Source organism: Sebastes umbrosus, chromosome 4 (genome assembly GCF_015220745.1).
Source record: "Sebastes umbrosus isolate fSebUmb1 chromosome 4, fSebUmb1.pri, whole genome shotgun sequence".
In the NCBI taxonomy this organism is placed as follows: Eukaryota; Metazoa; Chordata; class Actinopteri; order Perciformes; family Sebastidae; genus Sebastes; species Sebastes umbrosus.
In genome coordinates, this window is record NC_051272.1 from 23246284 (window position 1) to 23258100 (window position 11817).

An 11817-nucleotide genomic window follows, 5' to 3' on the forward strand; every position below is an offset into this window, starting at 1 on the left:
GAGTGGTTATGGCACACTAGGCTTTGTAGGAAAAGGAAGGGATTCTATAAATAAGAAAATATATATTTTAATTGAACATGTAAATGAAATAAATAACAACAACTAAAACCCTAGCTGTATGTATAGATATAAGGTCTGTCAATCTATGAACATATTTAATCACAATTAATCGTAATCCATACTAAATCGCCAATAATTGCTAATTAATCAGACATTTTTATCTGTTCAAAATGTACCTTAAAGGGAGATTTGTCAAGTATTTAATACTCCTATCAACATGGGAGTGGGCAAATATGCTTGCTTTATGCAAAAATATGTATATATTTATTATTGGAATTAAATTAACAACACAAAACATGCCAGTTTTTCCTAGCAAAAATGTAGCGTAAATTTGGAGCATTATGGGATACCATCGCGTTAACTTTGACAATCCCCAATAGATATGTACATATATGATATTACAGTACATATCACATATCACATAAATGCCACCCAAATCATAGCAGCATTAGATTTAGTCCATAGTTGAGAACAGGTTAAAACCATTCCTATTTCGCTGCTGGCAGATACGAATAGACATGCTGCCTCTGGTGTTCCCTCGCTGTGGTAATAGTGAAAGATTGATCTGCAAGACATGCTCAACAATTAATTCATGAATTGATTTTCTGCTTGGGATTAGTATAGCTGCAGTCTTTTAGAAAAGCTGTGGCGTCTCAGGCCCGGAGCAAATTTTGTTCGCTGATAAGTCGAACAGAAAGGACATGAAGGTCAGGCAGGGGGTGTTCAACAGATCCACAGCGACTGGAATGAAGGACGGACTGAACATATGTTGCAGTGAGGAAAGTCTGTTCACAACTGATCCTACAGTCTAGAAACACTGATGGAAGAGCTGGACATTTTCATTGGCATCGTCTACACCTGGGGAGTGTGCCACGAGCACTTTAAAATGCTTTGATCCAAATAATAAATAATAATCTAACATGTTGATGTATCACTTATTTGAAAAGTATAATATCTGATGCAGGAGCACCTGTAGCACCGGTGGTGCTAAATCATGACGAGCCTGTATGCAGCATTTTTTATGGGCTCATCTGCATAAGACTGGCTGGCAATAATGTTGTTTTCCATAGTCTGGTAGGAAGAATCCAACAATTACTCTTCTGCAGAGATGACCCTTGCTGCATACAGTGACTGGTTACCAACATTTTAATACGCTATACACATGCAGCACATTCTTCAACATTTCTGATTGATTGATTTTTATCTGCGTGTCACGCCTCATTGGAGCTCAGGCCATACGGACATAGACGACATTACTCATGTTCAGTGATCAACGCACTTTTTTTTTTGTTCATTACACATCTCTTCTCTACAAGGAAAGCCTAACAGCAAGCATGCTCTCTAAATCCTGACAGATACAAAGATGGATGGTAATGACCAGCCTTTACGTGGCTGTAAAGTATGCAGCTGCATGGAGTGCCCTCTCCTTCTGGCAAGTCATTAAGAGTGCATCATCGGGGTCTTTCTTCACACCTGGAAAAGCAGGTGCAGGGCCTCGACCTCGTAATGGAGTACAAGGTGAGCTCAAACAGTAGACAACTCCCTGTTTGGGAGATCCATGATGCAGTAGTAGTGGTAAGAGTGTGTGTGTGTGTGTGTGTGTGTGTGTGTGCGTGTGTGTGTGTGTGTGTGTAAAGCAAGAATAAAAATATCCCTTTTGCTGTTAAAAGGATAGTTTGGGTGTTTTGAAGTTGAGGTACTTATCCATAGTCAGTGTATTACCTACAGTAGATGACGGTCAGCACGCCCCCCAGCTTGGAAAAGCAGACAGGAGTTACCGCACGGAAGCAAAATGTATTTTAACCACCTAAAAGAAAGGCTCAACTAAAGAAATCAATATCAGTTTAAGTGTACGCTATAATATTTTTGCTAATTTACCTTGCCGTGAGACAGCTATACAGTCTATGTTTCCGACGGAGAACTGAAGCAGTTGTCTATGCTCTCGCCAAAACAACTAGACCTCATTGAAATAAAAAATCTGTAATTTTGCCTTGCATAACACGGGGGTTGCTGGTCTACCGCTGCCTCGATCGGTTAGTTTGTTTGTGCTACTGTGTGACTGTGGTTAGGTCGGATTCACCAAAGTCACACAATAACATAAACAAACTAACCGATCAAGGCAGCGGTAGGCGAGCAGCCCCCGTGCTATGCGAGGATAAACTATAGTTTTTTTCAATGGAGTCTGGTGGCTTCGGCAAGAGCATAGATGACATAACGGTTTCAGTTCCCCGTCAGAAAGGGCTGTCTGACAGCAAGGTAAAGTGGGTGAAAATATCCTAAAGATAGCTTTCGCGCAGTAACTCCATTCTGCTTCTCCAAGCTGGGGGCGTGCCGACCGTCATCTTTTGTAGGTAATTACACTGACTATGGATAAGTACCTCACACAACCCCACTTCAAAACACCCAAACTATCCCTTTAAAATTTGAAAGCAACAAACACACGTCTACTCTGCGATGCAGAACTCAATCCAATTATAGAGGGCAGCTTCAAATCTTATCCGTTTGATAGAAACTATTGAGGAAACACATCACATCCGACCAATCAGGTGATATTTTGCATGCAAAGTGTTATTGCCTCTCATGCAACTATAAATCATTTATTTAATTATCAGTTTAAGGGAGGCTGAGATTAAAGAACTCATTTGCATTATTGAGCATCAGACCAATCTGCTAGAAATTATATGTACTTCGTCAGAGAGATAATGAGTCGGTGGAAGAAAACGGCGCAACGGCAAGACGGTGTCACATTTTACTGTACCATCCTAAAACGAATCAAGGGCACAGATTACAGTAAGTTGCTCTAAAACAGGTGCGTCCTGTTAGGACAGATCGGCGGTGTGATGAAAACTAGATTTACGTGAGGAGACGTAGTAATGGCTGTTGATTCTCAAGTGTCTATTTGACATTGGTTGTGGGCCTTAAGTACAAAACGCAATACTTATGCAAAGTGCTAATCAAGTAGTATCAAAACTCACCATGCCAGTTTTGCTTAAGTGCTTTCTTGGCAGATGTGGACGTGGACGACATGAGTGTCTGTGTTTCAGAGAGAGACAGATAATAGTTCTCACCTCATTTTAAAATCGTCATTACACCAGCCAAAGAAAACATTTTCCTCACGTGGCCTTTGCATTGAACGAATACTCCCAATACTCCACTATCCTGACAAGAATATAAAACAGCAGACCCGCATCCCGTAACCTCGAGCCAGCCATTTGCCATGGCATCTGTGAGGGTAATGGGAGAGGACAAGAGGGGGTGGGGATGTGACACTCATTGCATGCACCTCTGGCTACGGCGGGCACGCCTGAAGAGGTATTTGAAAGTGAACTGATTTAGGCTGCTAGGACTAGCGACCGTCCGTCACACCGGCGGCAAAGTAAATTTGAGAGAAATGAGCCCTTATAGATAGTGTATTGGTCCTGACTGCAGGCAGTCAGCATCCATTTATGCTAATGGTGAGGCACACAAACCAAGGTGCCTGCCTCGGGTCCTGTTTATTTCCTTTTTTCCCCGTCACTGCGCCGTTTCTGTGTGTTAAACCACTTTTAAATGATTCTTTTTATTGACATTCTTATGCTCAGAAGTGACCTTTTTTTCAGCTATACTTGAGTCCTGGCTGCTGTAACACTTCCAATCGCCCCCTTGCCTTTAAAATGTCATGTATTCTTTTTTTTTATCCTCTTTTTGAACTACTTTGACTGCTTTAAAGTCTCTTTTGTGTTTGATTTATGGTGATATGTGACTAAATCTGATCTAATTCTACAATATTGAAACACGACCCCGGGTTAACATCATAAGTTAATATTTCACTCTCCCCTGCTGTAACTTTGGTCATTGCGACAGTGTTGATAGGCCATTATTAGTGAGTGATGGAGTGATTGCTAATGAGGAGGATAGAGTACGCAGCCAAGCCCCGGTTGATGAAGTGTGATAGATAAAGGAAGAAATTGTCCTGCTAATGTGTAATTGAGTTTGAAAAGACATCATCATCTTGAGGTGAGGGACGATTATAGATGACCCCCTATTATTTTATTATTGCAGCAGCTTTTTAGATATGAGGATTTTCATGTTTTCCATGTCATTTCCTCTTACGGTTAATAAGGGGGCTTGAAGAGACAGGACTGCTGAGGTGGTAATTTCACACAAGTGATTGAAACGTGCACAGGTGTTCATTTTTCTGTATTTCGAAATTATATCCTAAATGGGACAGACAGGTTGATAATGCTGAGTTAATGAGTTAATGAATGGTGAAACGTATATCTATGTCTCAGTGTGTGTGTGTCTCTCTCTTTCTCCTCTCTCTCTTAAACCCCTTAGCGCCGCCATAAAAAATGAATTGTTTCAAATATGCAGGCATATTGCTCATACAGTGAGACAGGCATGCACATAAAAATAGGACAGAGCTTAAAGGCAGGATATATTTCTTTAAAAGAAGTCGCTCATACACAATGTTTATGTTGCGTTTGCAGTTAAATCACACGAGTAGTGACCTCACCGTTTTCTTTCTTCATAAACAGCCACTTAGCTTGATTACCTCCCGACTCACTACTCCCCTCCGCTCTCACAGGCCTGTCAAAGCCTTTTTCCACAACAGCATCATGCTGCTCCGTCGTGACACTGTCTGGAAGATTAAATGTATAGATCACAGTTTCCCGAGCCAGACCACCTGAGTGGCAATGAGTCGGGGAAAGCATCACCTCCCTATCTGGGCCACGCCACAGTACACTCAGGTTCCAGACCAGCGGGAGTTGATCAGTCAGCGAGCAAGGCATTAATCTGCTGTGACACACTGACTCTCCCCTTGGAGGACGTCCGGTGCTGGGAAACCGTCCAACAGCAGTGCCCATTGCTGCTAGAGTAATGCATGGTGTCAGAGAAGCTGGCATGGATGGAGGGACAGGGTATGGAGGGATGGAGGTGAACGGGCAGAGCGGGTGCTGAGGTGCTGGATCAGCGGAAGAGAGAAGAGGGATATGGGAACGAATAAGAGGGATGGAATGTGGCATAGAGCTGATAAGGACTATAAGTTAGTTTGAAAAGAAGCTGAGTTAAGCTGCAAGAGAGAGTGAAGTCTTCATTGGATGGTCCTGTTCCGGTTTTGTGTTCCGATTCTGCGGGAAGTGACTATACTATCTTTACAGGGATCCGAATGATGTTATAGCAGTCTTACAGTTTATGGGTTCAAATAGTTTATCAGTCATAGGCAGGTATCAGTTTACCACATTTCATTTCACAGAGGCAGTTTCTCTAAAGAAACTACTTTAAGTGTCAAAAAAGACACATCTAACAATACATAGATTAACACGCAACAACTGAATCGAATGTATTAAAGTTGTTTTTTTTCTGTTCCTGTAAAAGTTTTCATTTAATAAGCATTTTTTATTCCATTGTTGCATGCATTGACAGTATGTATATTGGGACACTGATGTGAATAATGTAGCTATAGTTTCTAAGTGGCTATGATACAGTAGATGTTTTTATAATAACAATTCACTGAATGACAATGTGACAATGTGAAAACAGTTGATCGTAGTGATGAACCTACACAGATTTATCTCCCGAATCTGCAGCTCCCCTCGGCTTTACAGAGCAGCAAAGTTGCAGATCATTGTTTAGCTGTCCGGACCGCAACTTCACTGTTTTGATTCACTGTCACCGCTCTCAGAGTATCAACTTCAGCAGAAGCAGGTAGCTGTTTTCAGCAAAAAAAGCTGAAACTGGCAAACTTTGCGACTAGCTGGTCAACATAGCGGAGCATTTAGCAGCCAAAGAGACATATTTTCATCAAGACTAGGTGGAGACTAAAAACAGAGCAATACTGGACTAACATTTCACCAATCCAGAAACTACTGGATGTGTAAATAAGCAACTCTTTGCTAGGAAGTTTGCCAGATCAACTTAAAAAACGATACAGTGATTATTCCTTTTGTTTGACAGCTTAGCTCATGAGCAGTGACCAGGATCAAACCTTTAGTGTTTGCCTGGGTATAATGTAAATGATGTTCCAGTTTCCAGTTCCATATACAGCCCAGAATTAGCAATATTTTCTCATATAAGAAGATGGTAATTAATCTTACAGGTGTGGACATTTCTTGATTCTACGATGCATTGTGATGTGGACATGAAAGATTCTGCATCAATGCAGTGACAGAAGATAATTGGGAGTTTGGTTTCATTTCAGCTCAGTGAGAGAACTGTGTTTTGCTGTCATTTACTGACGCACTTTTTTCTCTCCTCTCCTCTCCAGTCCTCTCCAGTCCTCTCCTCTCCGTTGGTGAGAGAGAGAGAGAGAAAGACAGCACTCGGCACTTTCAGTAGTGTCTAGAAGGGAACCCAGAAGTTGGGAAAACTCTTGTGAGATGGTTAAGGTTAGACATTGATCTCTAATAGTTAAGGTTAGGCATTGACCTCTCATAGTTAAGGTTAGGCATTGATCTCTAATAGTTAAGGTTAGGCATTGACCTCTTATAGTTAAGGTTAGGCATCGATCTGGAATAGTTAAGGTTAGGCACTGATCTCTAATAGTTAAGGTTAGGCATTGATCTCTAATAGTTAAGGTTAGGCATTGACCTCTCATAGTTAAGGTTAGGCATTGATCTCTAATAGTTAAGGTTAGGCATTGACCTCTTATAGTTAAGGTTAGGCATCGATCTGGAATAGTTAAGGTTAGGCATCGATCTGGAATAGTTAAGGTTAGGCATTGATCTCTAATAGTTAAGGTTAAGCATTGACCTCTAATAGTTAAGGTTAGGAATTGACCTCTAATAGTTAAGGTTAGGCATTGATCTTGAATAGTTAAGGTTAGGCATTGATCTTGAATAGTTAAGGTTAGGCATTGATCTCGAATAGTTAAGGTTAGCATGGGTCTTTGGGCAGCGAGTCTCTTTTTAGATCTCAGATCAGATTTCGCAATTTGCGGGTTACTTTCTAGACTTTCTACTTTCACTACCAATATTAGCCGCTCCGTTTCAACAATGTTAGGCTGACAAAACATGCATGCAGACTGAAATTCAACCATAGTGTTGTTCTGTCGGGAGATGCAGTGACTTAAATCAAGTAAGAGTAGAGGAGCTATGAGTAAGCAGTGGGCTAATTCATGCAGTGTAACATGCCATAGGCATTCTGGAAGTGCACATCTGCTAACATTAGGTCAACATACAGTTAGTTACCTCCGCCAAGGAGGTTATGACTTCGGTTTGGTTTGTCTGTTTGTTTGAACACGCATTTAAGGTCTTTTCAGACAGGGAGTGACACTCCGCCTACGTACTCGCTTGGATCCACGAGGTCTGACTGCGCTCCTCATGCAGACAAGTGCTCCGCAAGTAAGCATCCTGCGCTATGCGTGGCAGCCATGGAAACGACATCTGTGCACTACTGTAGGCTTCCCTGCCGGTACAACTGTGTGGTGTATCAATTATCCCTAATCACAGTTTGATTTGTTGACATGTGGTAATGATGTTTCACTTTCTTTAACACTGAGAGATAGGCCATATGTGCAGCATTCATGTGGTGTCCAAATAACCGGAAATACGAGTTCCCGACTGGTACAATTAATACCCCCTTAAGTCGGAACAACAACTTAAAACTTGAAAAGTTTTGTCAACAGTTACAAATTATTCTGCAGCATTTTCTCAATTTAAATAAATAATTTGCTATACATGATGTCAGGTGTTTCTAATTTCTTTCTAAACAAAACAGGCATTGAATCGTGCGTTCAGGGATGCATGAAGCTGCGGGTGGGGGGAGAACAATATCAAGCGATGAAGGTTGGGCTAGCTTAGTAGTGCCGACAAGAACTACTACTACTACTTTCACCCCTGCTTGTAATGCAAGGCAGAGGGATTTATAATTTGTTTTTGTAATGTTCATGTAATATTTATGTATGAAAATTGAGGATGCAATGCATTGAGATGCATCGAGAATCATTGGCAGGTGAATCGTAATCGACTCGTCAGGCCAGTGAAGATTCACACTTCTAGTTTATCTCATTAAAGTTGTTTTTTTTATATCATTCAGATGCTGTTACAGAAAAAGAGTATTCACAGTTAAAGGTGCTTTGAGACGGTTATGTAACACAACATCAAATACCATATTTTGCATGGTATTTTCATGTGATGCTCTTGATTTGATGTGGAATCAGCATGAGTCTTTCAACCAGTACATGAATCAGTTTAATATTCTGGTCCCTGCAGGCCATCAACACATGACTTCTTTATGACAAAAGCCATACCAAAGGCTCCTCGATGCCTCAGCTGATTTCACTGAGGTATCAAAGAGCTCAACTGAAGGCACTGATTGCATTGAAAAGTGTTAGAGCACCATAGGACGAAAGACCCAATAATAGTCTCTTCGTATGAAGAAGGACCCAATAAAAGCCTTTTATAGAAAAATACTTTTAGTCATCATAATCTTAAAATGGACTCCTCAATATATTCTAATAATCCCTATATCAAAACAGTTTCACACAAAATTTGGATATAAAATTTGTTTTTAGTTTTATAAGTTACGTGTTACAATTTGTGGATTGCTGACTAACTCAAACACTGATTCAAAAAAGATGTAGTAAAAGCAAGAGCAGTGCGTAGAAAATTAGACTGCATTGGAAACGTTGGCTGTGCTTTTTCTTAATTTGCATGTAGTACTTTCTAAATAGGTTAAAATTAGGTAATTACCTTGGTAAATTGGTTAGAACAATAACAGTACAACTCCTGTAGGGATGTTGTTGCATTGACCAAATAACTGTTCATTCAAGGAGCACTTTAAGTGCAGTATGCAGCTGTTGAATAAACTATGACTCACCGCACTTCTGATCAAAGCATTTAGTCTTAAACATGCATACATCGGCAGAGTGATGCATACGCATAAAGGGATTCATGGGATTCCTATGTGCGTATAAATGTTCTTTTATTATTATGAGTAATAATGCACATTACATAAAAGAACTCCATCCTATACTTGGTTTGGATGCACAGGTGTGCAATATGAAACAATGTGTCTATTTAATGGTAAAAGTCTGGACAAAAAGTCCCAAGTCAGTTGTGCTGTATTAATGAAATGCCATACTAAGTGGTGGTATAAATCATATAGCGCTCGTCTCTGGAGCCCCTTCTTCCACCACCGCCCAGTTTGTCTCTAAGGAATGCTGAGCATAAACATCAAAGCAGAAATTACATTAATCTACCACTCTGATGTTGAACTTTGTTCCAGAAAGTTTCTTTCATATGAAAATACAGAAGGAGCTCCTATGCTTCTCTGCATGCTAATCGTCCTGGCCTCCAGTTTACATAATCAGTGTCCTGCACTGGTGCGGGGACACCAGGGGGAAGGGTGGGAGAGTAATGGACCAATGCATATGCCGTATACAGGGGTTCAGGTGCAGTAAAGTCATGGTGGCTGCACTCCCCGAGGGCTTGGGAGACAAAGGCTGAAGACCCGTCCCACAAATGTCAGAGGGAGCACCTGCTGCCATGAATAACTACAGAGATAACAGAGGCAGGACACATGCCCACCTGCTGGGAGGGCACGCACAGGCCATGGTGCTTCACAGAGGAGTGAAGACTTTCAGGGAAACAGAGAATACATACACAGCATGGTGGTTAATTACCCACAACATACTACAACAAATGGAGATTTACTTTTATGGTTCCAAGTAATGTTTTAAAGAAGTATGGTTGTATTTATTTTTTACAATTAGACCCAATATAGCCTATATAATGGCAGTCAAATGCACATTGAACATGTTTCTGGTAACAAGGTACTTTCCTCTGATTTGTCCTTCATAGGGTTACCAGAAATAACCCTTCTAATTAGAGGTTGTTAAATTCATTGTGTAGTTTATGGAACTCATTTAATATTGCCTGCGTCTGAACCTGCTGGGAGTACAGCTGTCTGACATTTCTTTGAGGTAATCTAGTGATTTTAGAGTACCTGCTGACAATGAGAGAGCCTGTTTCTGATAGTTAAGTTGCTGAGGAAGAAATGGTGAGAAAATAAAATTTAAATAACTCCAAGATAAGGAAGGAAATCCAATTATAACTTTAGTTTGGTTCCACCGATATTAAATTAATTCACAATCTGCTAATACTTATTTCTTTAAGGAGTGTTAAATTCCCCGTTGGTAAAAAAAAGGGACTTTGCCTCTTAAAGCTAAGTGTTGTCATTTGGAAATGAACACAAAATGGAAAATATATAAAGACCACATTACATTTACGATCTTGTGTAAAAGATAGAGCAAGACATGACCTTTGTATTATGTAAAATAACATGGTAAGTTTTAGTAATAGCTATAGCACAATAAAACAGAATTATGGTACCAAGGAATGTTGCCGCAAATTAAAGGTTGTGTGAAATGTGCACTTCAGCTCTTCGTGCAGCACCGAAAACCCACACAAACACAAGTCAGATGATCAACAAAGCAATAATACCAGTATTTTTCAAAGCACAATAGCCATTTTTCTGACCGTATATCTGCTCCACCATCACAGTCTCATGGTAGTTTGTGAAATAGTAACGAAATTAAATCTATTGGATTTGTGTAAATGCATATACAAATTCCCCCTTTTTTTTTTTGCACGACTTTCAACAGTCACTTTCCGCTCCAGTCGTTTCAAAATAAAACTACTTAGTTAGGTTTAGGAATAGATCGACTTGGTTAGGTTTAGGCAACACAACTACTTAGTTAGGTTTAGGAAAATATCATAGTTTGGGTTAAAATAACACCGTTAACTATAATAATATACTAATAACCTATAACTGAAGTACGGAAGTTACATGGCAAATAAATCAACTTTGACTTGTGGTTTCACACAAGACACGAACACCGGTCTCCTGGGCGAAAGTCCTGTGTTTTTTGATCCACCCATCCACCCGGAACTCCTCCCTATTCATGGTGTAACCGCTCTTTATACTTCCCGGTTCACAATTACGTGGATTACATATGACTTTATTTTGTGCAGACCATCATGAATTTTTTTTAAATTTGTGTGTACACAAATCAAGTAGATTCAGTAGATTCTTTTGTCTTTTTACTTTCAGAGTGCGGAGAATGAGTTGAGCTAGCATTGTGTTGGTGCAGTCCCCGATAGCATACAGTAGATATCTCACAGAGTGTTAGCTGTCTTGCCGCTGCACCAACTTTTAAATATCTCTCTCTGGAGTCTTTTGAGGTGAAACGTTTGGTGGTCTGTGGTGTTTCGTTGGGTTTCTTGTCCAAATCTTTTTTTGTCTGTCAGCATGACATACTATTGCATGTCTTAGCTCAAATCTGACTGGAAAAGAATGCCAAAAAGGGTGCACTCAGCAGGGAAATTATCAACATTTTAAAGCCAAATACCTCAACTTCATACTACCTCTGTTTTCACACTTTTTCATCATGACGGGGTGTTGACGCGTTTATTTATTTGACATTAGTTTGGGTTGCATAGATTATGAAACACTGTGTGAAAGCACGTGTTACACATTTTTGACAAAGACCAAGTCAGTAAACTGACTCAGTAGCATGAGGCTTTATGGCCTTTACATATTGGGGATGTGACAAATAAATGATATGAAAATGCAAAATACTTACCTGCAAATATTATATTGTATGTCTAGGCCTTTTTATTGGGAAAGGTAAGATCGGAAAGTGTGAATCCGGTCAGTACTGCCTTTGTCAAGGTTGAACGAAGTAACAAATGTTGCCGTCCTGTTTCGGACTATGGAGCCTCCGTGTTGTTGTTTCATAAATATAAGTGCAATTCAACCTGTTCCAGACAACTT